The following is a 24044-nucleotide window of genomic DNA, read 5'->3' as shown; positions in this document are numbered from 1 at the left end:
CCAGTCACTAGTTTGCAACCCCTGATGCCCTTATTTCTTGCTCTGAGCCTGTGAGGTATGTTGGTGGTGACAGGGTGATTAGCTACATTTTATTGTGCAGGAATTGAGACCCAGAATAGTAACTCTTAGAAGTCACACAGGAAAATCAGCTTCATGCAGATGTCTTGTTCAAAGAGAATAGATTGCACAAAAAGGTAAAACCAAAAAGCATAATCCAAAACCTGGGAATGAATAAGAGGAATTCCCTGAAAGGAAAATATTCTAATATTTAGAAGCAGTTTTTTAGCACATTCAGTAAGTTTTAAAAACATGGTGAAATCAGCCAGTCCCTTTACTGTGATTTGGATAAAAATATGTATATACATACACATGAACGAACACATACACACACACACACACACACACACACACACACACAATTTATTTTTATGATTAAATTCTAATTGCCCTGGGAAGTTTGGCATCTCATCCTTCCTAAGAGATTTTGGCTAATATGTGAACTACCTTGATTTATAGAAAACCTCACTTTAAGGTCTGGATCGTTCCTTTCCTAGATCTCCTACAGGTTCTCTCTGAGATGATGCTTTACCGTTATTACTCTTAGTTTCGACGGGAAAGGAAAGTTTGGGAAGAGATCCTTGAATCCACTATTTAATGTGAATGCTTTGAAATTTTTATTCACTTCCACTACAAGCTGAGAAGTAGGCAAAGCATATTCTGCAAATCAAGCCCGTTAAAATTCCGCTGCAAAGTGTGGACTTGACTGACTGCAAGTGGAGCTGTCAGCCCGTACAGGCATCACTGTCAAAGGGCCGTGTCATCTGTCAGTGTCGGTTCCAGCTCACTGTTCCACATAGAGGGAATGCACTGTTGCCTCCCAATTGATAACACGCTGCCAGAAGCATGTTACTTTCTCATCCGTCTTCTTGTAGCTGTCAAAAATGGAATCCATTAATTAGTTTGTTCTTGTGAATTTTAGTTGTTCTAAAGACATGTAAATTTCAAAGTAAGACAAATAAAAATCCCAACCCAAACCATGAGGCCAATAAGGGCTCAAAATCCCGAAGTCGCAGCTCTTGCTGACAGTGGTGAGAACTGACCAGCTAAACTCTGCCTTAAGTGAATGTAATGATGTGGCTAGTTTCCCATCCCTTTTAATGAGAGCATGTTTCCCAAGGCAGCAGAGGGATGGAGAGTTCGAGCAAAAGGCAGGAGACGCCCTTGAACATGGCTCTAACTAGTCAGGCAGTTTGACACAACTTAGGGAGTCTGGTTGCTGCTGCTACTGCATGATTACCTTTTTGTATGTTATTCCTCTCCAGTGGCTTTCAAAAAAAGTTTGATGGGCTTTATTTCCCTCATTTTGGTGGTCCCAGAAAGCCTAGGCAATTCTATAAACTCCGTATACTTTAGACAGGATGCCTCATGTGTAATTCACTTCAGCATTCCAATATACAGTATATCTGTGAATTGAAGGAATATTCCATAAGAAAGTTGAAACAAATATATTGAACAATCTTTATGTCTGGGGTAGTATATTGCAAAAATGAGTACGGTTCAGCTTAACCCAATTTTCTTTCTCTCCGTCTTTTCAAGGCGGTGATAAAGGATCGCACTGACAGTAAATTATTTTATTCTATTCAATTCAATAAGCATTTATTAAGTGACTACTCTGTGTAACTCACTGCGCTAGGTACTCTGGGAAATACAAACATGATTAAAATACAGCCTTAGTCCTCTAGAAGCTCGCGCTTTAGAAGAAGGCAGAGGCACACACAAAGAGCCCTAATTGAAGATAGACTGCGGGCACTTCCTAAAGAACGGGCCATGGAAGAGAGGAGAGAGAGAGATGAGCTCCATGCCAGAGACTCCAGGAGGGAATCCTGGAGTGGGCATTGTTTAAGCAAGAATTTGAAGGGAGGGACCACTCTTTGCACGGCTTTAACGTCCTCATTTTTAAAGGCTATCCCACGTACCGAGGGAAAGAATACACCAATGAGTCTGAAAATGACCAGGAAGACTAAACTTGTCCAGGTGGAGATGAGCAGGGAAGAACTTTCCTCACTGAGGTACCAGCACGAGGGCTGCCCCAGTGCAATGGAGGGAGGACTCGGGGATCGAGACATCCTACCGATCACTGCATCTTTAACTAAAGGTGCTCCCTTTGTGGACAATGTATAGGGAAGTAGTTGATTAGGATTACATTGATTAATGATCCTGAGCATAAACAAATGGTAACTCTAACCAGAAGCAGCTGAGATTTTTTCCTTCTTTTTAGGTTTGCTCATCTCCAGGCAGGATATAATATGGGAGAAGTGCGGCCACTAGAATGAATGAAAAGGAAGATAAAAAATAATTCAGCTGAATCTTTTTTAAGAGCATCAAAACATTTCAGAAATTTCTGATCCGTTGCCCGCAAACAGCATGGGTGTTTAGGGTTATTCGAAGGCCCTGCAGGGAAGGGACTTGGTTTTGTTCATTGCCGAGTCCCTGCAACTCAGAAGAGTACATGGCTTGGAGGAGGAATTCCAGCAGCATTCGCTGACCGCACTTTTCACAAAACCTATCAGCTGTGGCTTAGCCGGGTCTCGCAAGAGACGCTGCTCTGCTCAGCTGCGTGCTGCCCCTCCACAGGAGGGATGACTGTAGTTTGAGATGAAATGTTACTAGAAAGACAAGAACCTTTTAGCAGGTGCAAAATATGGATATTTGTCCATTTGGTCACAGCTATTTCTTACGGCTTGAGTAAAACTGATTTAAAAGGAGAGGAAACTTAAACTGAGAGCTTAGGAAAATGAACTACAACAAAGGACCTTGGCTAAAGCTCAGAATGATTGAAATGCTCGTGTTTCTTGCTATGAAATGCTAGCAATAAGGTTATACCTAGAATGAAGGGAAGTTGTCGACTATTTGGTTAATTCAGTGGCCCTACATGGTCCATTTTAATTCAGTGAGTAAAATATATTTTATATGAATAGAACTAGTTTGACCACCTTCACGTGAAAATAAACCAGGCCACGGTAACCTCTAAGCTTCGCTTTGGGATATACAGGTCCAGCCTTGGTGTTTATAGGTGAAGGATGTTGGCCAATGGCTTCACGGCTTCAGGAGCAGATAATTTACTTAAGTGTATCTGAGTCAAGAGGAGTTGATGTGGGAACCTCTCTAAACCGAAACGACGGGGGAGACACACATAAGAAACATTAGTACCTGCTAAGGGTAGAGCACAGTTCCAGGCAGAAGGAATATCTGAATTCTTCTACCCAACCCTTAAAAGTGGGCACTGGTTGCAGTGGTGAGTTGTTCAGAGTCCTGGAGCTCCCCTTCTGGCCCAGGCCTTTAGCTGCTGGGACAGTGAAGGAGAGGCGAGAGGAGCATATGTGGGGAGCATTATGAGGTGGGGTGCTAATGGCAGCAGCCATTTTCCACAAAAACATTTTAATCTCTTAATAGTCGGTAGAGTCAAACCAGAGCACACCAGTGGAAAAATTATCCCTGAATATAGGCATCAGATCTGGATTCTTTCCCCGAGGAACTTCTAATGAGGGCTCAACCTTATTCAGAAGGATAGTCCAGCTGGACTGAACAATAGACCCACTGACCAGAGGAGAGTGTCTAGAAAATTGGCTGCATCTCATATGTCTGTAAATAGATCTATTGTAAGAATTCAGATCCTGCCTAAAATGCCAGTCCCTGCCTGGCTCGGGTAGGATTGGTGCCTTTTAAGGGCTGCTGATACGTATCACAGAGAGGGAGCAAAAGTTCCCGTGAATCGGTCCTTCACACACTCTGACACAATGTTACTCTCCACATCAAAATCCAGTTCCCTTAACTTCTACACATATGACAGAACCGAACTGGTTTTGGCCCTTCTGATCCTTTCTCGTCAGCAACAACATCTTGCTTCCCTCAGATCAACTTTCCTTCCTCTTCTTTCCCTTCAACTCCCCCTCATCCAACCTTTTCTCCATAAGTGATTATTAAAACTACTATGTCCTAGGTACAAGAAATAACTTTAAACCAGGGATCATGTTAACACAGAAGTGCTTACCAGGAACTCATGGATGGTCTATCCCAAGACTCCTCCACCCATAGTAAACCGCTTCTATTTTGTGTGTAAGGAGTGGACAGGTCCAACAGGGGATGGATGCTGTTGGAGTGGGTTACTATAGGAAGAGCTGTCTCTTGGAGGACAAGACAAGTCATCCCTCATCCAGTGGTTGAAAAGTTTTGCAAGTCGCACCAGAGCCTTCCCTCTGCACACCTCTCCCTTGCTCTGATAAAGATGGGCCATTGCTGTGGTCTTACCCATGTAACCGCCATCTGATGACCTTGGGTCCCCACAAGGCAGATGGTAAAATCATTAACTGGATTTCGGTCCCATCAGAGTTAAGTATCAGTCAAAAGTAGGTTGGATTTACCTACCAAGAATCCTTTCTTAAAACGAACACACTTGGGGAAGTTGGAAGCCCCTGTGTGCTCTTTCTGATAGAGGAATCCCTTAGAAATACTTGATTTCTCATTTAACTTTCTTTTTTATAATGAACATATTTGTCCTTGACTATGAACTTCTGCCATAAAAGAAGACAGCAGTTTGGTTACTTATCTATAAATAATACAGCAAGATCTATTAACCTAATTTCTATATGTAAGTTTCCCCCTTCTAATTGAATGCTTTTTCTCTTTCTTTTCATTAAAGTCAGCTTCCCGTGACCTTTAAATTCAGTTAGAAAAGTTAATCCTCTGGTTAATCTGGACCAATTGGTTTCTGAAACACCACTCAGTGACAAACCATTATTTCTAGCTCAGCTTTTAATTGGTTAGAATGTTATTGCTGTGAGATCCAGTAGCTGTCAGCTTTGCCTGCTAGCCACTCGGAGCCTTTTGGATGTATTCCAAGTCATTAAAGTAACATCTCCTGTTCAAGCTGGGGATATTTATCCTGAACCCAAGCCCAGTGCTCTCTCCTGCTCTTATTTAATTAAGGCCTAGGGAATGTTGGAGGGAGTCCTGCTACAGACTGGGAACAAGTATACTTTTGGGAGGGGATAAAAACCTTGAGGTTCAACTTTTTTATGTTAAATGCTATTTTTAAGTTATTAGGTTGAAACTGCCATATGAACCACAACTTTAGCATTGATGCTAAATATGTGTTTTCTCAGATGTTCTATAACTTGCCTCAGCTTTGAATTTCCTCCTATACTGAAGAGCCCAAAAGAACCCAATTATGTCACAGAGGAATACCTATCTGATGTCCAACATACAGATAATATATTACAATTATTTCACTCTTATAAAGAATAGAAGCTCTTGTGTTTTCTTTCTAATCGTCCTATTAGTATCCAGGTGCCATAACTAATAGCCAACGATCATTGCAGTCATCCTTCTATTAAACAATCACAGACTCAAAAGAGATAATCCCCATATATTTTTTCCAGCGATGTACGTAGAGAGAGTGCTGTCTGTGGGCCTGTTGTCAGAATCCAGGATTCAGGCCTGAGATTTCTCCTGACTAGCTGAGCGATTGCAATTAAGTTATTCATGTTCTCTGGATGTCAGTGGTCTCCCCTACAAGATAGCAGTGAAACACCATTTATCTTATGGTTTTAAGAAGTTCATTAAAAAAAAAAATGTATAAGAAACACTTTGAAAACACTGAGAGTCATACAGGCAAACTTTTATTAACATACAACAACAACAACAAAATACAATCATTAAGTTCAAGGAACTCTTGGAGTGACAGACAGAGTCAGGTTTAGTCGCATAAATGAGAGTCTTTCTCTTGCAATCGCGATTCACCCTTTCCTGGTTTCTAGGACCCCAGAGTCCCTGCTCCAGTGTCTTCTCCTTACTGTCTGTGCCCTCACTTTGTCTGATTTCATTAAGGGGCCAGGGGCAGGGAAGATGCTTCTTCCCCACTCCGGACGATTCCTTCCCTGTGCAAATATCCCCACTAGTGAAACACTCCTGGTCCCTTTTCCTCTTCTCACTTCTTTGACCCTTTGGTAGGTCAAGTCAGTTATTAAATCGATAGATTCGGGAAAAAGGAACTGAGTATACTTAGCTCAACACATCCCTTGTTGTCTCAGCACTGGGTTCCCAAGCACGTAAGATTCATGGCCAAGGCCCTGACCTAGCAGGGGTGGTCCCTGAGAGTTCACCTGTCACCAAATGGGTAATTCCCTCTGATGCTGGCATTCAGCATTGCAAAGTCTCCTTCTCTGCAGATGTGAGCCCTGTTCCCTTCCCTTGTATTTTTTGATCCAGAACTCATGTGAAGAAAAGGGCTGTTATGCATCATTTGTTGGACACCCCCACATAAGCCTTCCAAATTTACAAAACTACATTTCTACGCTGTGTTTCCCACTGAGCTTCCGTTCCACATACCAATTGCCTTTTAAAGAATCCTATATGGATGCTCTGTTTGTATGTAAGACCCACACACAAAAAACTCTGACCTAAATTACTAAATTAAACAAAACTCTTCATTTCTCCCGGATCCCATTAGATTACAATCGCGTGTTTGTCGGTCTCAGTGGGAGAACGGAGGCAGGGACCTGCGGTAATCTGACCCCTGCGTCATACAGGAACACCATGAGGGTTCAGGAAGGTTTACTGAGTGAATAAACCCGTGAGGGAGCAGAAGTGAACCTGCTGGGACGGGCTGCCCTGGGCCAGCCACCTTCTGAGTCCGGGCACCCTTCTGATCCCCCAGCTCCAGGCGGATCCCAAGATCCCATGTCAGGGCAACCAGCAGAACTACACTAAGATTTCTGAGAGTACAAAAGGTGAGCTGTCAACTCCACGGGGCCCTGGGCTCTGAACTGTTGGCCCAGCACAGCTGTTCTGCTGACGTGAATGAGTCGGTCAATGGACACTCTATGGGGGGGGGGGGGACGCCATGCTCAGCCTCTCTACCTCCCTGTATTCCCCAGTTGGGCTCCCCCCCTCATTTCTTCCTACACCCCTCCACTGCCTTCTCCAGAACACAGACAAACCCTCTTCATCCTTAACCTCTCTTCCTATTGGTCCTTCTCCTTTCTTCTTCTAACTGAACCCGGGCCACACCCCACAGGCACCGCCTCCCCTGCAGCCTTAACAAGTGGCAGTCATTTTTCTTACACTCCGCCTCCAAATGGACCTAGAGCTGCCATAAGTAGCCTTCTCACTCCTCATTTCCTTACAGAAGGCCTGACCCTCTTACCTGCCTTTAAGTCCCAGGCTCCTTTGGGGCTCTGGCCATCAGACACACCAACTAGAATCCTTACTGGTTCTAGTCACCTGCCAACACGTAGTCATCCCATGCTTTCCTCAGAGATGTTAGTGCCAGGCTGGTTGTTACCCCTCACACTGCCTCGGTCTTAACTTTCAGTGATTTTTATATTCAGAGGGACAATACCTGTGATATTCTGGGCCTTTCTCTCCAATAACCTTGGCCTATATCCTATCTTAGTCACTCACTTAGTCACTCACTCCCAGGGTCACTACAGGCATCTGCAACCTCTCCATAATCTCCATTTCAAGCCTCCTATCCCTCTATTTCCTATCTATTCCTTCCGGGACCCTGATTTCAAGAGTATCTCAAGTGGGGCTTCCATTCATTGACTCCACCACCCTTTCCCCACCCACCTTCCCCTGGTGTCTTCATTTCTTTCCAAATCTGATGCCATTTTGACATATATATGATGGAAATGTGAAAGGAAACTCTGCAGAAGAAAAAACAGAAATGAGAGGGAATCTGTTTTTACATCCAAAATGATAATCCTAACATGAATATTGAAATCCAAAACGTTTCCTCAGAATTGGGGGATTTATTTCCCTCCTACTGTTGGGCCAGGAAGTCAGCCTTCTGGACTCCATGTAGTCAGAGTCCCAGGGCTATTCCTCTGTCATTCCTCATATCAAGTAGCTCATGGAGGAGTCCTTTGCAGAACAACACAAACCGGCGAGCCTTCAAAATACAAATTGTTTCGATGGTATAGACTTATTTGACAAAAATCTCTTACTTGGTGGTCCCTGTGATGTCATGACTCTTTGAAGAGTTATAGTCCAATTCATTTCTGGAACCCATTCTACTGCTGGGCAGACAAACCCAACTTTAATTTTACCTCTCTCCCACAGCACCTGATGAAGTGACTGATAACTTCATTAGAAGAGTAGATGGGGCTGTTATTATATATTAACAATCGCTTCTAGAAAGAGAAAGATGTACCCACCGGTGCTCAGACAGAAGAGGCACTAACTCATGATTGCTGTGTGAAAACAAGTCATTTGACAGTAATATACCTTGAAATAATTTGGAACTTCATTTAAAGTAACCCATTCACATTCATCTACAGATGGAAAATAACATGGAAAATAAGGTGAGTAAAAGCTCTCCTTAAAAATTCACCTTAAAAACAATTTCCTATATTGGTTACTTCTACTGGGGGGAAAAAAGATGTCATTGAATACAGAGGGAAAAAAATTAGACTGGATATACCAATTAGGTAGCAAGTCTATCTATAAATAGATAGGGATCTTTGGGGATTGAGATGTCTATTTGTCTATTCTATCTATCTATCTATCTATCTATCTATCTACTTATAATCTATCTATCTCATTTTGTGAATTTGGTAAGAAATAACATTGTGTTATTTTTCTGTGTCTTTTCATTTTTACCACATATGGAATGAATTTTATTGGAATTCAGACAGAAAGGATGGATCCTTATTAACTCTTTGCCTAGAGAGGAAGAATTTTTGAGCATGAACTATCTGCCACTTTAAATCAATTATGTACCAAGAGAGCCATAAACTGGCCCAGGGCTGGAATCTGTTGTGAAACTTCCTGGAAAACTAGAACAAAGAAAAGATGCTAATTTCTCAGAGTAGGGGGAAAACATCCTTTTAATTGCATCAGATTATTTTTTATTTTCTGGATTTTAAAGACTGACCAGGACACTAAGTACCTCCAATAAATTTTAGCCCAATCAATACGACTCAACTTTGCCATTCTTTTACCTGACAGGTAGCAAGGATCAGTGAATTAACAGACGACCGCTGTCAGCATACTCAATAACGTTCATGAGGTTGTACCTACTGGGAAACTTCACAAAGATTACAAAACTTCTCTGGACCTCCATTTTCTCCCTTTAAAAGCAACTTTATACATGCCTTTCAAAAGTGAAACTTATCAGATTTTCTTCCATTAAAAACATTTGCAAACAGGAACAGATTATGAACAGGCTTGAAGAGGAAGGGTGAGCAAAATAATTTTATATATATATATATATATATATATATATATATATATATATATATATGATTGTCCTAAGGAGACTGCACTGGTGGGAGTGGGGCTGGAGACATGGAAACAAATAAGGGGACGATCCTGATAATCTAAGACGGAGATGATGAATGGTGGCATTGGGGGAGGAGAAGGGGACAGAGTGGAGATACTCTAAGGGACAGAATTTATCACTTCCATTTTTCTGGTCCACTTAAAGCCAGTTGGTGGTATGACTGCACCCATATGTCTCATGACATTTGGTTCTTTTCTTTTTCTCCCTTCTTTCCCTTCTACATCTCATATACCTGATTCCCTATTCTCTTCCTCAATGTTCCTTCTTCTGTTACTCATGCCCTAGCTCTACCAGTCAAGTGTATGACTTGGCTGGTCTTCCAGAATTCAGGACCCTGAAGGCCTGTGGGCATGATGCTTGTGCCAGATGAAGGGCCTAATGGAGATGTCACACCCCCTGATTTAACTGTAAATAGTGAACCACTAAATGATCTTAGGCACTAACACCAAAAACCCTACCAGGAGACACATTCCTATTTACTCCTCTACTATGCATGAAAATAATGCAAGATAAACAAGTAATAGATAAACAGAGGGGGAGAGAGAATAAACAGTGATGGCAGTAATTACAATGCTTACCATCTGGTGAGAATTGGTGTCTTTTACTAAACAAAAGAAGTTCTACGGTATAAGATGATACAGCAAAAAAAGCTTTCAGTCATCTATATAAGATCAGTAGTTGGTGTGATGAGCACATGAGGCCAGGAATAGCAGCTCTGGAAACCCTCAGACCCCTGGGTCTCTCCCCTGTAGAAGTTCAGTGACCATGTGCCAGAGGAATGGGTACTGTCCACTACCACAGAAAAGTGTGCTTCAGTGGAAAGCTATAGAAAGCAGTAACAAGAACAGACTGTGGTCAATGCAGCACCATCCCCAGGTCCTTCAAGACTCCCCCCACCACCCCAGGGAAGAAACCTGGGAATAAAATTCTCCAGAATTCTCTGTTTTGCAGGGTCTCAGATTAGATTCTGAGGGTGAGAGGCACTCCCATGAGATTTAGAGGGTAAAAGAAAAGGAAAGACCATTCTCTGGAAATGGTCAGTGCCCTGGCATTAGCAGGCAGAACACACAGAGCTTGGCTGGCACCATCAAGCGTCCTCTGAAGAATCAACCATCTTGTGCTGCAGGAAGCTGATATCACAAAAGCAGTGACTTTCCTGCAATTCTGGCCCATCTAGATGTTCTGAAAATCACAGTAGCCTTCTTGACCTTTGTTTCCCGAGTCCTGCCCATAATTGTATAAGCCTCTGATTCCCTGTGTTAGGTCTCCTCCTGTTCAGATGACCTAGAGTGGCTTCTGCCTCACTGAATGAACTGAGGCTGATAGTGATTATAAGTTTGGGTATAAAAAGTGTGGGTTACACTGGAGCCACCACATACTACCTGAGGGACCTCATACAAGTTTCTTAAATACTTTGAAAATAATTTTCCCTGTTTATAAAAGTAGGAAAAATAAAACTGCATCTGCTCTTCTTATAAGGTTTGGGCGAAAGCCTCATCAAGGATTAAATGACTTCAAACTTATAATAAAAGCATTTAGCATGGTGCTAAGAGCAAGTAAGCTTCAAAAACAATATTAGCGATTCATTTTATATAGAATAATACTAGCAATAATGTACTCAACCAATAGCTGTTTCTCCCCTCCTTGTGGCTGGTGCATGCGCTCTTCAGAAGGGGGCAGCAAAAGTTGCAGCTCAGAACACACCTACATGCTCCAATCCAGGGGTAGTGAAGTGTGATTTCTGCAACTCAAGTTTTAAGAGAATGACAAAAAATTATGTATGGGGGGAACCTGGGGGGCTCAGTCATTTAAGCATCTGACTCTTGGTTTTAGCTCAGGACATGATCTCCCTGCCCTGGGATCAAGCCCCACGTGGGGCTTCAGATTCTCTCCCCTTCCCCTCTGCCTCTCCCCTTTCCTGTTCACACAAGTGAGTACCTGTTCATTCTCTCTCCTTCTCTCAGATAAGTAAATTATTGGAAAAAACAAACAAACAAACAAAAACAGAACAAAAAAACGTCTAGACAAAGCCAGGGATCTACGGCATGACCAAAGCTAGAACTGATTACAACTCTATTACAACAAAAGTCTTGTTGAGTGATGACATGGAGGCTGGAATAGCTGTTGGTTAGAGAAGAAGTTGGGAAATCCTGTTCCCCAAATATTGCTCTGTGCTCCTGGAACCTTCTTCCATCTCTAGTTTTCTGTGGGTTGGACAATGCATACTCCGAAGAAAAATGAAAGTTGGGAGACCAAAGGTTTTAGAAAGTGATCCGTTCAAAGAGAAGCAACATCAAATTAAACAAACTTGGGCCTTGAAGAAAAAGAGAACTTAATCATGAATTCATTAGAAGCTTCTCTGTGACATTAGTTTAAGGAGTTACAAAATCAAGAGGGGATGACTGTTTTGGCCTCACAACAGAAACCTCAGGTACTTAAGAGCATTGCGTAATAGAGAGAAGTGTGACAGAGTGGCGTGTTAGAAGGTATGCAGGATGACTTCTATACTTTCCCACCGGTGCTCACAGGTGAGGGGAGAGAACTGCCATGGTCATGGTTCCCCTTTGGAAAAGGCTGCTGGTGTGCCTTTTAAGTCCCTCTTTGCTTCTGCTTACCCAGAATTTGAGTAGAGTCATGTTTTGTAATTCTTGACGGCAAGCAGCCTCTCCGAGTCACTAGCTCCATAAGGAAGGACAATGATGACAATTACTCCCCAGAGCAGAGCTTACTATGGTTCAACAAAAGGGGAGAGGGTGGCCCCCAGGGAATACGCTGGGCTAATGCAAGGCCCTTAGATTCTCATGGGGGGTTCCTTGCACCCCTATTATCCAAGATTCCTAAAGGTCCACTGCTTCTTTCTTTCTTTTCATGGAAATTCCAATTAATTCTCATTTTCTTATTCCGTCTTTTTCTACGAAGTGAAAAAACCATCTCAGTTAGCCAACTTAGAGAAAGCCGCTATCTTTTATTGCTTCTTTTATTCGAATGAGTTGATTGGAGGATGTAGATAAGATCTTCTCATTCTTTAAAAATGAGACTCTGAAGATAATATTTTACTAGCTAGTGTAATCCCAAATCCAGTTCTCTAGTCACCAAGATGCTGATAAGGATGAAAATGCATCAGGCATTTTTGGCTGATTTTTGCCACACAGAAAGTTCTGGCACAGGAGGAGCAGCCCACTGTATATGGGGAAGGTTTGCAGATTATATACATCTGGTTCACGGGGGGAGAGCCCTTTGAGGGTGGGGGGGAGAGATTTTGCCTCTTCACCTCCAGAAATCTTAGCCCTGGGTAGAAGGAGGGACTGAAACCCCAGGACACAGCACGCCCAGCCCTGGGGTTGACCCTTGTTATAAATCCCTCTAACTGAGGCTGCTGTTGGTTTTCTTGAATGATACACAGTACCCTTCTCCTGGAAAGTCTCTTACGCTGCAGTTCTCTCTGATCAGACTCCTGGGGCCCTTAGGAGGGTTAGTGGGAGAGATGGTTTGGCCCAGCAAAAAATTCTCAGAAATGAAACTCTATGTTCTCCAAACTGAGCCTTCACAACTAACAATAACAGAAGGCAAAACAGAAGCAAATGATGGCACTCATTACTCGATCAAGTGTTGATTTAGGAAAAAGCCATGCTGAGCTAACTTAATCTGTTTTTTTTTTTTTTAAAGAGTACTCTTCTTACTAATCATTTTTTCTTTTTCTGTTAAAGGAGAGATTTAAAAATTGAACCTTAGGGCTAATCTTTATTATAACACTAAATGTTCAAATACAAAAAGGAATAATGCTTATGGCTCTAAAGTATATGGTACTCATCTCTGTTGTTTAGGTAGACAAAGAAACCTACTTGAATGGATTTAGAAGGGGCATTGACAGTTTACTTGCTACATGCCAGGTACTGGCCTAAGCCCTTCTAAGGAATTACTTCAGTTAATCCTCAAAATATACCTCAGGATTATTATGATTCCCATTTTATAGATAAGAAAACTAAGTCTTGGAAGTATTTAGTAACGTGCACAAAGTTCTACCACTAACAATGACTAGAATCGGGATGAGAATCTAAGCAATCTGATTCCAGAGCCTACACTCTTAACCACTAGACAGTTTACCTGCAAGAATGAAGAAAGTGTTCTGAGGCATCAGCCTCCAGGCTTCTAAAAAAATGGTGGCCAAGGGGGACCTGGGTGCCTCAGTCAGTTAAGCACCTGATTCTTGGTTTCAGCTCAGGTCATGATCTCGTGTGTCCTAAGACCTGGCCCCACACTGGGCTCCGCACTCAGCGGGGAGTCTCCTTCTCCCTCCTTCTGTGCCCCTCCATGTTTGTGTTCTCTCTCTTCCTCTCTCTCTCTCTCTCTCTCTATCAAATACATAATAAATCCTTTAAAAATGGTGGCCAAGCCTTTTAGTTGCGAGACAGCAGGCCCTTTGACCCAATCAAATGAGCCTTTGCTGTTGGCCAGAACTCCCACCAATCTCCCCCCAACGCTCAGCATGTGTTCGGGCTTATGGACACAAGTTCTGCTCCTTCTTCACCATCCAGTCTTGATTTGAGTCTCCATCCAGGTTTTACTAATGGTTGTTAAAATTAGACAGGTAGGGCCACTTCATAACAGCTCTCAGAGAGGGCATTGCAAGCCATACAGAGAAGCTTATCACCCTCAAAGTCTCCATCACAAGGACTGCTTTGTAAATGGTGTGATCAGATGCAGAGGTGGCAATAATAAACTCTTCACAATAATTTACTTGTCTCCAACCTAAGTCAAGGAGAACCCTATCACGTTACCTCCACCAGAGCAATGAGCCATCAGTCTACACTTGGAAATAATAGTATCTTTCATTTGTGATGAACTTTGAAGGTTACAAAGGGCTTTCACAACTACTTAATTGTCACAAAAACTCTGAACTTTTTCCCACTGTCCCTATTTACAGATGAGTATGTTGTAGTTCAGAGAGAGAAAGTACTTTGGCTCAAAGTCCTACAGAAATAGTAGACATGACACCTAAAACCCAAGTTTTCCATCTCAAAATCTGGTGTGCATTTCTAGTATGATGTCACTTAAAGCAGAATTTCACCCGTATTTATTTTCATTCCTGGGGGTAGATGTTCTTAATGGTGTATGTACCACACACTTTCTCATGTACTCTGTCTGACTTTTAAGTAGATAATAACCATCCAATCAACCTGGATGACTTGAGTCTTAGATAATCTCTTCTGTCTATAGGAGTCCTCTGCCATCATCTAAATAACTTTAACATGATTCTTGACATTTATAATCAGGGTTCAGAAAAATCTAAAGTAATAGACAACTTTTAAGAAATGGAATAACAGCTAGTTTCGCATTACTGTAGACACAATACTGGATTAAGAGAGGGCAACGTGAGTCCCCAAAAGTGAACATTTGGGCAAGTCACTGCCTTTCCCATTTGAAATCTAAGGGTATTGGATTAGCATTAGATCATCCCTTAAACTCTCATGTGTTATGAGTCTGTTCATTTTAGCTGAGATTTAAAGGAAACCAACAAATGTAGAAGCAACAGGAGGCCAGCAAGAATTATGTTGGCTTCTAGAATTCCCCTGAACCACCACCTTCAGGTCTCAGGTCACAAGAAGATAAATGCTGGGAAGAATTTGGAGAGCTCATAGAGCTGGGTTGGAGCCATCCCTGCAGAGTCTCCCTTAAGCCAGGTGGGCAGAGCCCCCCACCCACCCATAGGCTTCCAGGGTCAACATCTTTCTCAGAAACAGCTTTTTACTAGCAGTGAGCTCTTCCTTGTCTACCTCCTCAATCACACACCTCATCTGTGCCCTTTTCCTTTTCTTCCAGTTTCTGTGGTTGAAAAATCTTGGATGACTGCCAGTGGTATAATAGCAAAACACAAGAAGCTGTTTGGCCAAGAATAGGACTCAAATTTAAGAGATTACTCAGGGAACCTTTCCCTTAAACAGTGGAAGAAATTCTGGTTGAGTTCCAGCATCCATTCTGCCTTTCCCAGACGAATACCAATGTGGTTTGGGGGCTTATCAAGGGCAGGTTCTGAGACACATAAGCCAAGAGTGGGATTGTGGTATTTTTCTGATCGCTCTTGCCAGTAACCAGTTTAAAAATCCAGCTTTGGGCTAATCCGCATAAGGCCTTAGTCTGATAGCAGCAAATGATTTTTTCAGGGATTGACCCTTCCAAGTAATCTCTGGGACCTCTTTCCTACTACATCATCCTTGCTCATTCAAGTCCAACCATACTGACCTCCTTGTTTCTTGAACATGCCTGAGGGTCTTTGTATGAGCTGCTCCCTATACCTGGAGTGATTCTCTCCACACACTCCAAAGCTAACTCCTTGATCTCCTTCAATATTTAGCTCAAATATCTCTCTTTTTTTTTTTTAAAGTTGTTATTTATTTATTTGACACAGAGAGAGAGATCACAAGTAGGCAGAAAGACAGGCAGAGAGAGAGAGAGAGGGAGAAGCAGACTCCCAGCTGAGGAGAGAGCTGGTTGTGGGACTCGATCCCAGGACCCTGAGATCATGACCTGAGCTGAAGGCAGAGGCTTAACCCACTGAGCCAACCACCCACTCTCTCCATCTTATTTGAAATTGCAATCCATTCCTTTATCACCTCAAATTTCTTTGTTTTCCTATTTCCACCCTCCATAAGATCTTTTAAACATTCTACAGAGTGTAATTATTTATTACATTTATTGTTGTGTATTTTCACTCACTCCCATGTAAAGCACGTGGTAAGGATCTTTGCTTTGTTCACTGCTTCACGAGAGCTTACTCCAGTGCCTGCTAGGTTCAGCATTCAATACCTTCTATTTATTGCCTGTTCTTGACATGGTGACCTCATCATCTTCCTTTCTCCCGCCTCCTTTCCAGGGTACGCACGATGAAGAGATGCAGCTTTGGTAGTCATAAAGGGTTGGGCACTCAATGCCTGGGCAAGAGCGATGATGAAGCTTTTCCCTAAGGGGGAGAAATGAATCTCAGGTCTCCCATAGCACTTGGATTTTCAAGCTCTCAAAAATGCTACATCAGCATGGGCTGGAAACAGCACAAAATATCTCTATTTGGTCTAAAAATAAAAGAAATTTTAAGAAGTCCACTGTGATAAAATTAAAATATGGAACCCAAGGGTCTTCCGAAGTGCTACCTGGAGGTTTGCTGTGGAAATTCTATGAGCTATTGTTCTGTGAGCTTTAGTATAGTTGTAAAAACAGTGGGTCTTTGCAAGTGGCTGCTTTTCTTTCTCTGAAAGAGCTGTAGGTGGAATTTAGGTATACTGTTCAGAAAAAAGAACTTTAGAGAAGTAGATGCATTTGGGGGTCTATACAGTTCCCACGAAGATCTCTATATGGAACATCTGCATGTGTCTGAACTTGAATGCCATCTTGGAAGACCAGAACCTCAGTCTTGCACGGGGCCCAATGGTAAGTGGCTGACACCATTCCTGAGGGTATAGACCTCTTGCGTGGTGATCTGAGGCCTCCCCCAGGCTGACTAAGTGAGGGAGACAGCAAGGCATGCATCAGGACCACAGGACGTGACACTGTAGCCCAGTCAGACGGTATTTTCACCTTTCCTGGCAGAATCCCATGAGCCCATCTCCTTAGGCAATTTTAGATCAATTTAAGGCAGGAAAAAAATGTATTCATGGAACACTATATCAGAAACTAATGATGTACTGTATGGTGACTAATATAACATAATATAAATTTTAATAATTAAATTAAATTTTAAAAAGAAAAAATGGTACTCACATTGATAACATATTCCTACTCCACAACCTTGAATATCTGAAGTGATACCATTTAAAACAGTACCCTAAGAGACATGATTAGGAAATATTTCACAAAGAAGAGGCAGCAATAATTTTTCAATTCAAAAATATAAATTAGGAGGTAATATCTCTAGTTTCACAAGGAAAAGGAATCCCTCTTACTCAGCAGACTCCAGATTTATTTTCTGCATTTCTCAAAGAGCTGTCCTTTGAACAATTTCCCTTGTATCTCAAGAAATGAAGACCTATCTTAAAAAAGTCAACCCGGAAATTATTAGAATTGCTCTCTTTCCCACTAGAACACATATTCAAAAGAATACATAAAAATACTCTGCTGCTGTTTTTCTCTGTCTCTTCCATTCTGTAAGCTCAAACAGCAATTCAGCCTCAGAGCTCATGTCCCAAGATTCCCTATGAAGAATTTCAATCTCTTTCACAAAGCTTTTGTGCTATTTTTTTCTTGTGATATTAATTAATCCAATAAAATATCTTAGAAAAACAACTTATGCTTTCACAGAGTCCTCTACCTTAAATATAATTAACTCCTCAACTGAGACACAAACTTTACCCCCAATCTTGGGTTCAAGCATCAGCCATCCACCCTTTAAAGAGTACATAATCTCTCTTCTTATTGCTGGTCTGTATCCATGGACCAATTATTTTACCATGCTCACCTTAGTCCCTTCCAGGCTCTGATCAGTCACATAATTGTCTATTACTTTCTGTTTCCCCTTCAGTCTTGTGTCAGTTCTAGAGTCAAAAATCATGGCTCTGATGTGCCATTTTTAGCCAAGATGCCTACTTTACTTTGAAGGTTATGGTGATTCCCGGAAGCCAACAGACTCAAAGTCATGCATTGAAACTTCTTGATACCTGAAGTTAGAAAATAACTATATCAAAGGCTCTTAACCCAAAGTCCCACATGTGGGCTTTGGGAGAACATGGGAGCCCCACAATTACACAAAAATTATGTTTATGGTTCTCTGTTTGCATTTCTTCTGGGGAACGAGCACTTAAACTTCATCAAATTTTCAAAGTAGCTGATGACACCCCCAAGATTAAGAATCCCTGGAATAAAGAACTTTGACTCTCCTGATACATGAGGAAAAAGAATGTGGATCAAAATCACCAAAGAACCTGGTCCTCCCAGATGAGACTAGATTTGCTGAAGGAAGAACAATTTAGGAAGTTTCTGAAAATAGAAAAAAGTGCCTATTGGACAATAAAGTATTGTTAAAGATGGTATAGTTTAAATAAACCCCAGGTCCCCAGTGACCACGGTGAGCAGGGCCTGAGATGGGCTTTGAGATGGAAAACCCAATAACCCTCAGTCTTATTTGCCATTGTAGATCCTGGGACAGTCTCTTCCATCCTTTTCATTTACAAGAAAAAACTTTTGCTCTGATGGAGCAGAACAAATAAATCCAAGTCTACATATACAAAGAACATCCTCCCTGGCTTCTCTTCCAAACTATGGACCGTTTCCCCCATCGGTTTAGGTATCATAGCATTTTGCCCACAAGTCAGAGACAACCAGGTCTACCAGTTTCACTTGCCATGTTGGGAAAATTCCATCAGCAGCACAAGTATCACAAACCAACGGCAGTACTATTGAATGCAGGTCTCTGTGCTAAGTGCTTTATATACATTATCTCCTTAATCATGAAACAATCCTAGAAGTAGGTATTCCTATCAACTCCATTTCACAGATGGGAACACTGATGTTAAGAAACACGAATTTGTGCATCAAGGTTCACACAGCTGGTGTGACAAATCTGAAATTTAATCCCAGGTCTGCTTGACCCCAAAGCCTGTGTTCTAAACCACTGCTCTATAGGGCCACCCTCAGACAACTAAACTGGAATGGAGTCCCCTCACGTTGCAAAGCAATTTTTCCAAAGTATAAATTTCACAGGTGTGCTGCAAAAGATGTTACCATGATCAATACTTGAAAATGCAAATGCAATCATTATATTATGTTCACCTCAGAACACAAAAGCTTGATTGCATAAAAATGCTGCTTTTATTAGTAAACAGGAGAAGGTTGAAACAGTCTTGCAATTTCTGTATTGCTTTATCACTACTAGTTTAGAGTATGAAAATTTGATCAAAGCAGCTTCTTAAGAATTCAGTTTCATTTATATTTTCAGTCCCCAAATATAAATATGGCTGTGGCACATATCAGGGACATTAAGGACACTTGTATAAAAATGGAATTGAATGTTGCATTGTAATCCTCTTTTTCACCCAGCAGAATTTGGGGGAAAAATAATATACTTAAGTATATTGTTTTGGAAGCCATAACTCAGCAAAATGTCATAAAACAAAATATCTCAATCTGATATGTGATATCAAGTATTCATGGATTATATTTTCAATAAAAGCATATCTCTTGGGTTTACTGCACCAAAACAAAAAGTGATACAAGATTATAATTTTATGACGTGTGACACTTAGAGGGAAAAAAAGATAATTTTTTTTCACTTACTCTGTATTGTCAAAGCAAATCATCTCCCCAGCCGCAATTCTCTTGTTCATGAGGTAAGAGATTGGAAAGGGAAGATGCCTCTAGTCCCAGTGAGGGTCTTCCATGTTTGACTGGCAAGGAGAGAAAAGAGTCGTAGTAAATCTCCTCACCATTATCTAGCTAGAAAATTCCCCAGACTTCTCTCTCAAAGAATCTAAGGTTTGACTCCGGAAAGGATTCAAAAATCAGACTCCTGGGCTCTACAGGGCATGACAGCCGCCCGGCCGAGGGGAATCTCGGCTTCCTCGATGGTCATTCTCAGCTTTGGCCACCAATACTGGGAACCAAGCAAAGAATCTGCAACTCAGCACGAGAAGCATTTGGAAGGAATTTTCTGAGAGCTGTTATAAATCAGGGACCATGAAAATCAGATGCAGACACATCAGTCAGGAAAAGAGCTTTGAAAACTCTCGTGCATTTGGCGGTTTCTAATTTAGAAGCAGACTCTGCCATCGACTGCTGGTGTGTTCGCCTGATCTGTGGCACTACTCACTCTAACCTGGCCCACTGGGAAATTACTATCACCTTGGCTCAGAAATCAGTTAAAACCATGGAACTCGCCATATGGTGTGAATCGGGCTTTGTCAGGAGGTACAGCGTGAGCACCCTTCCGAGGCTGCACCCACTGACAGGCCAGGGGCCCGTTGAGTCACAGCTGGTGAGGGAAGCACGCTGCTAACCGGTAGGCTATGGATGGCATTTCTGAAAAGGTCTCCTCTCTTAATTTTTACGAGACCTAAATTTCTTCAAAAACCTAAGAACAGAGTTATCTTCAGATATGCTTTCATTTGTGCTCCCTAGAGAACAGAAAACAAAAAACCAAGCAATTTATCTTATATTTTAAGATTAAAAGTTGCCCAAAATTCACAGGTGAAGGAAGGATTCTGTTGACTGGTAGTATCAACCAAAGAATGTCACCTTTCATGAATTACAGATTTTGTACAGTATTGTTCATCTTAGCTGCCCACCTGAAGTGGTAGGGGGTTAAAAAGAAGTTTCTCTCTAGCGTAAGCTTTCTTTCTTTCTTTCTTCCTTTTTTTTTTAATGATGAAATGCTTTTACCATACGTATCTTTTTCTTGGACTTGACTTTTCTTAGAAACAATTTAACAGGTACATGGGTGGCTCAGTCAGTTAAGCATCTGCTTTCAGTGGGGGTCCTGATCTCAGAGTACTGGGATCAAGCCCCATATCAGGCTCCCTGTTCAGTGGGGAGTCTGCTTCTGCCTCTGCCTCTGACCCTCCCCCTCCTCTCCTGCTCCATCTCTTTTTACCTCTCAAATAAATAAAATCTTAAAAAAAAAAAATTTAACATCTCTGGAATTTATGTTTCTTAAAATTTATAAGATATCTTAATTTAATTAATGTTTCTTTTTTCTTAGTTTCAATCAAATATCGTATTTCCATGGCAATTTACCTAATCTAAATGCCCATGTATCCCTAAACTTCCTTCCTTATAAATATGCCCAGAGCTATTTTGAGATAAACCGAAGACAGGAAGGAGACCTCCCTTATATCTGTGTCTGCAGCTGGCCCTGCTCTGCTTTCCCCTGAAACTCTGCTCCTCGCCTGGGGTCCTGGGCAGTGACAGACCCCTGTGGTAGCCCAGACTTCTCACTCTAGGCTAAAGATGACCGGTTCTTACCATGACATCTACCACCAATAACATCCTCCCCAGGCTGCCTTCTTCTCAATATTTTGTATTCGTGTCTCCAGAGACATTTGTTAATGGAAAATAAAGCAAATTGTATAAAAACTAAAAAGACAGACGGACAAGCTCATGTATGGGAAGACCTGGCGAAGGAGTCTTCAAATTCAGACTATACCTTAAAATACCAAGGCCCTGGGGTCTTGCATATCAGTCATAGCTTCTGAGATTTTCCCTGGCATTGGGGACACTGTAAAGGATGATATCATGGCCCCACAGTAGACTAGGGTTGACCTAGTACCTGCATAATAAAATAAAATAAGAAAGTAAAACAAAACAAAATTAAATCAAAGCAAAAATTCCTTCTTAATTGTCTCAGAAGATGCAAACTGATAGCCCCAGGTTTGTTTGTTTGTTTTATAGCTACTTCTATGTGTATTTGGCTCTATTGTCTGCTACCTGGTATTTTAAAAGACTAATAAGGCATTTTTTATTCTATACCACAAGCTGCTTAAGCAGTACCACTCGCAGTAACATGGGAGTCAGGGGTAGAGAAGGTGTCTGGGGAGAAGACTGCTGATAAAAATGCTCTGGTGTTGGGGCACCTGCGTGGCTCATTCGGTAAAGCATCTGCCTTCAACTCAGGTCATGATCTTGGGGTCCTGGGATTGAACCCGCCTAGGCTTCTCCCTCTCCCTCTGCTGCTCTCCTTGCTTGTGCTCTATCTGTGTCAAATAAATAAATACATAAAAACAAATTTTTAATGTTGTTGTGTTGATAAACTAGTAGGACATCCCCATGGGTTGGGCAGGAAGTGAAATTGAGCTGTGAAACCAAAAGCAGAGCAGGTGGCTGTCTAGATGAAGTGTCTGGCAGGTGTCGTCTCTGGGGACGGCAGCGGGACTCTGGGAGTCTGGGGACCCAGACCAGAGGGCCGTCCACTAGTGTGCTGTTCCAGCCTGGGGGACAGTGAGGCTGAAGAGGCAGAACATGTGGAGAGACAGGAAGAGGATCAAATATAGAGTTGCTGAGGAGAGGACGGCCACATTTTGGGGATCTGAAGTGGACCAGAAATTAGCGAGAGGGACTGAGGTGCAATGAGGGTTGGAAATAGGAGGGCGTCCCATGGTGAAACCCGAGGTAAGTGACCAGACACTGTGAGAGGTCGCTAGAGAAATGTGGAGTCTGATGGTGACAGGGTGGCAAGTGAAGCCCGAGAGGGGAACGGCTGGAAAGAAGTCAGATGTGAACATCAGCAAGTAGACGGCTCCAGAAGACAGAACAGGAAGCCTTCGTTTCGGAAAACCAGATGGCCCAGAAAAGCCACAGAGAGCACACACCACCTTTTAACATACTTGCTAGCCAAGAATCCCAACTGTTGCATATGTAGTAAAATAAAAGGTACACTTACTTCGTTTCGAGACATCTGAGGAACTTCCCAGCTATTTCAGAATCACCCGTTCTCCCACAACTTCATCAGCTCCCCACTTGGGCAGCAATTATTTGTTGTGGTCAGGACCAGGGCATAAAAATCGACCTTTGTCTAAGGTCAACACCAGCACTGTAGTTCTGGCTTCCTCCTTACCACTCAGCAGCTGCCCTTCTAGAATTTACTGAAAACAATTCCTCTGCCAGGAAAATGTGCCAGTGCTCTATTTATTGATTTCAGAAAGCTGTGACAAACAACCGTGATGCAGAACATAGTATTATTACCCAGATCTCTCAATGGACTTAGGTCAACACTGGGAAATCATCAGAATCACGGTGGTTCGAGGGCTCGCCAAATCCGCCTTTGAGTGGATTTTTTTGGAGACTTACCGAACTTCGATCTTAATCTCACGTTAACTGTATTCTACATATATAACCAACCTTGTCCATGTGCTCTGTGTAATGTCACGTTACGATCAGCTCGAGGAGTATTCAGCTGATATCATGCCCCCCTAATGCCGAAAACCTACTCCACTAAAAGCTATTGCGTATCAGACTAGTCCTCTGCTATTTGTGCTGTATGTCATCCGCGCTGTGTTTTACCCTTATAAATCACAGAAAAGCGGATATAAAGTTGTCAGCAGGGGAGGCAAGACGGCCACGCTGGTCCAGACAGTCATTTCCCTCAACACGTCTCCCTGTTCCAAGCCCCGTGCCTCGGGACTTCGGTTTGGTCTGTGCACCCAGTATTCATCAAGCTTCAGGAAGTTGAGCTCATGCTGGTTGGGCTGGAGAAAATGATCAAGAAAATGCTGGCTTATTAAGTGGCCATGAGAAGCCTAACTTCACAGCGGATCAGGAATTCAGCACAGCTTTTCAGCACCTTCTGCCGTGGCAACATCCTCCTGGGCAAGGAGAGCAGGAAACGGGGTCCCAGGGAGACCTGACCTTCATGTCTTCTCTGCAGCTCACTGGCTGCGGGATCCTGCTCTGTGAACCTCTCTGTACTGCCGGGTCCAGAGGGGGACAGTCAGCCCAGTGATAGTGTTCTTTGGTGAGGCTATCGCGAGACTTAAGTGAACAAATTCATGTAAAATGTTTATCACAATGATAAGTAAATGCGGAATGAGGATTTACTACAATTACTGTGTGGAAGGATGAATCACGACCAGATTATTTGGTGGCCAGGGAATCAGAGGAACAGTGGTTTGATGAAGAATCTCACTCCATTAGTATTTGCTTCTGGGCTATTTGCCATGCAGAGAGAGAACCTCCTCTACCCAGAACTGTAAAATTATTCTCCTATATTTTAATCTAGTATTTTATG

At 42.2% G+C, this 24044-nt stretch overlaps 1 long non-coding RNA gene across 3 annotated transcripts; it reads right to left on the bottom strand.

Annotated features, from left to right (window-relative positions):
* Positions 1-650: 650 nt before the first annotated feature.
* On the bottom strand, positions 651-22849 carry LOC116587727. Of its 3 annotated transcripts, none has more exons than XR_004284610.1 (5): positions 22701-22849; positions 21468-21590; positions 19604-19713; positions 1298-1463; positions 651-932 (listed from the first exon to the last, which is right to left on the bottom strand). It is a non-coding gene; the product is annotated as an uncharacterized LOC116587727 (long non-coding RNA). The 3 variants fall into 3 exon arrangements; XR_004284611.1 differs by lacking the exons at positions 651-932; positions 1298-1463 and adding exons at positions 15862-16301; positions 17096-17159; XR_004284609.1 differs by lacking the exons at positions 651-932; positions 1298-1463 and adding an exon at positions 15862-16301.
* Between the last annotated feature and the right edge of the window lie 1195 nt (positions 22850-24044).

The sequence above is a fragment of the Mustela erminea genome, chromosome 4, assembly GCF_009829155.1.
Source record: "Mustela erminea isolate mMusErm1 chromosome 4, mMusErm1.Pri, whole genome shotgun sequence".
Taxonomy (NCBI): Eukaryota; Metazoa; Chordata; class Mammalia; order Carnivora; family Mustelidae; genus Mustela; species Mustela erminea.
Note: the sequence above shows the minus strand (reverse complement) of the source record. Positions and strands in the feature narration are given on the sequence as shown.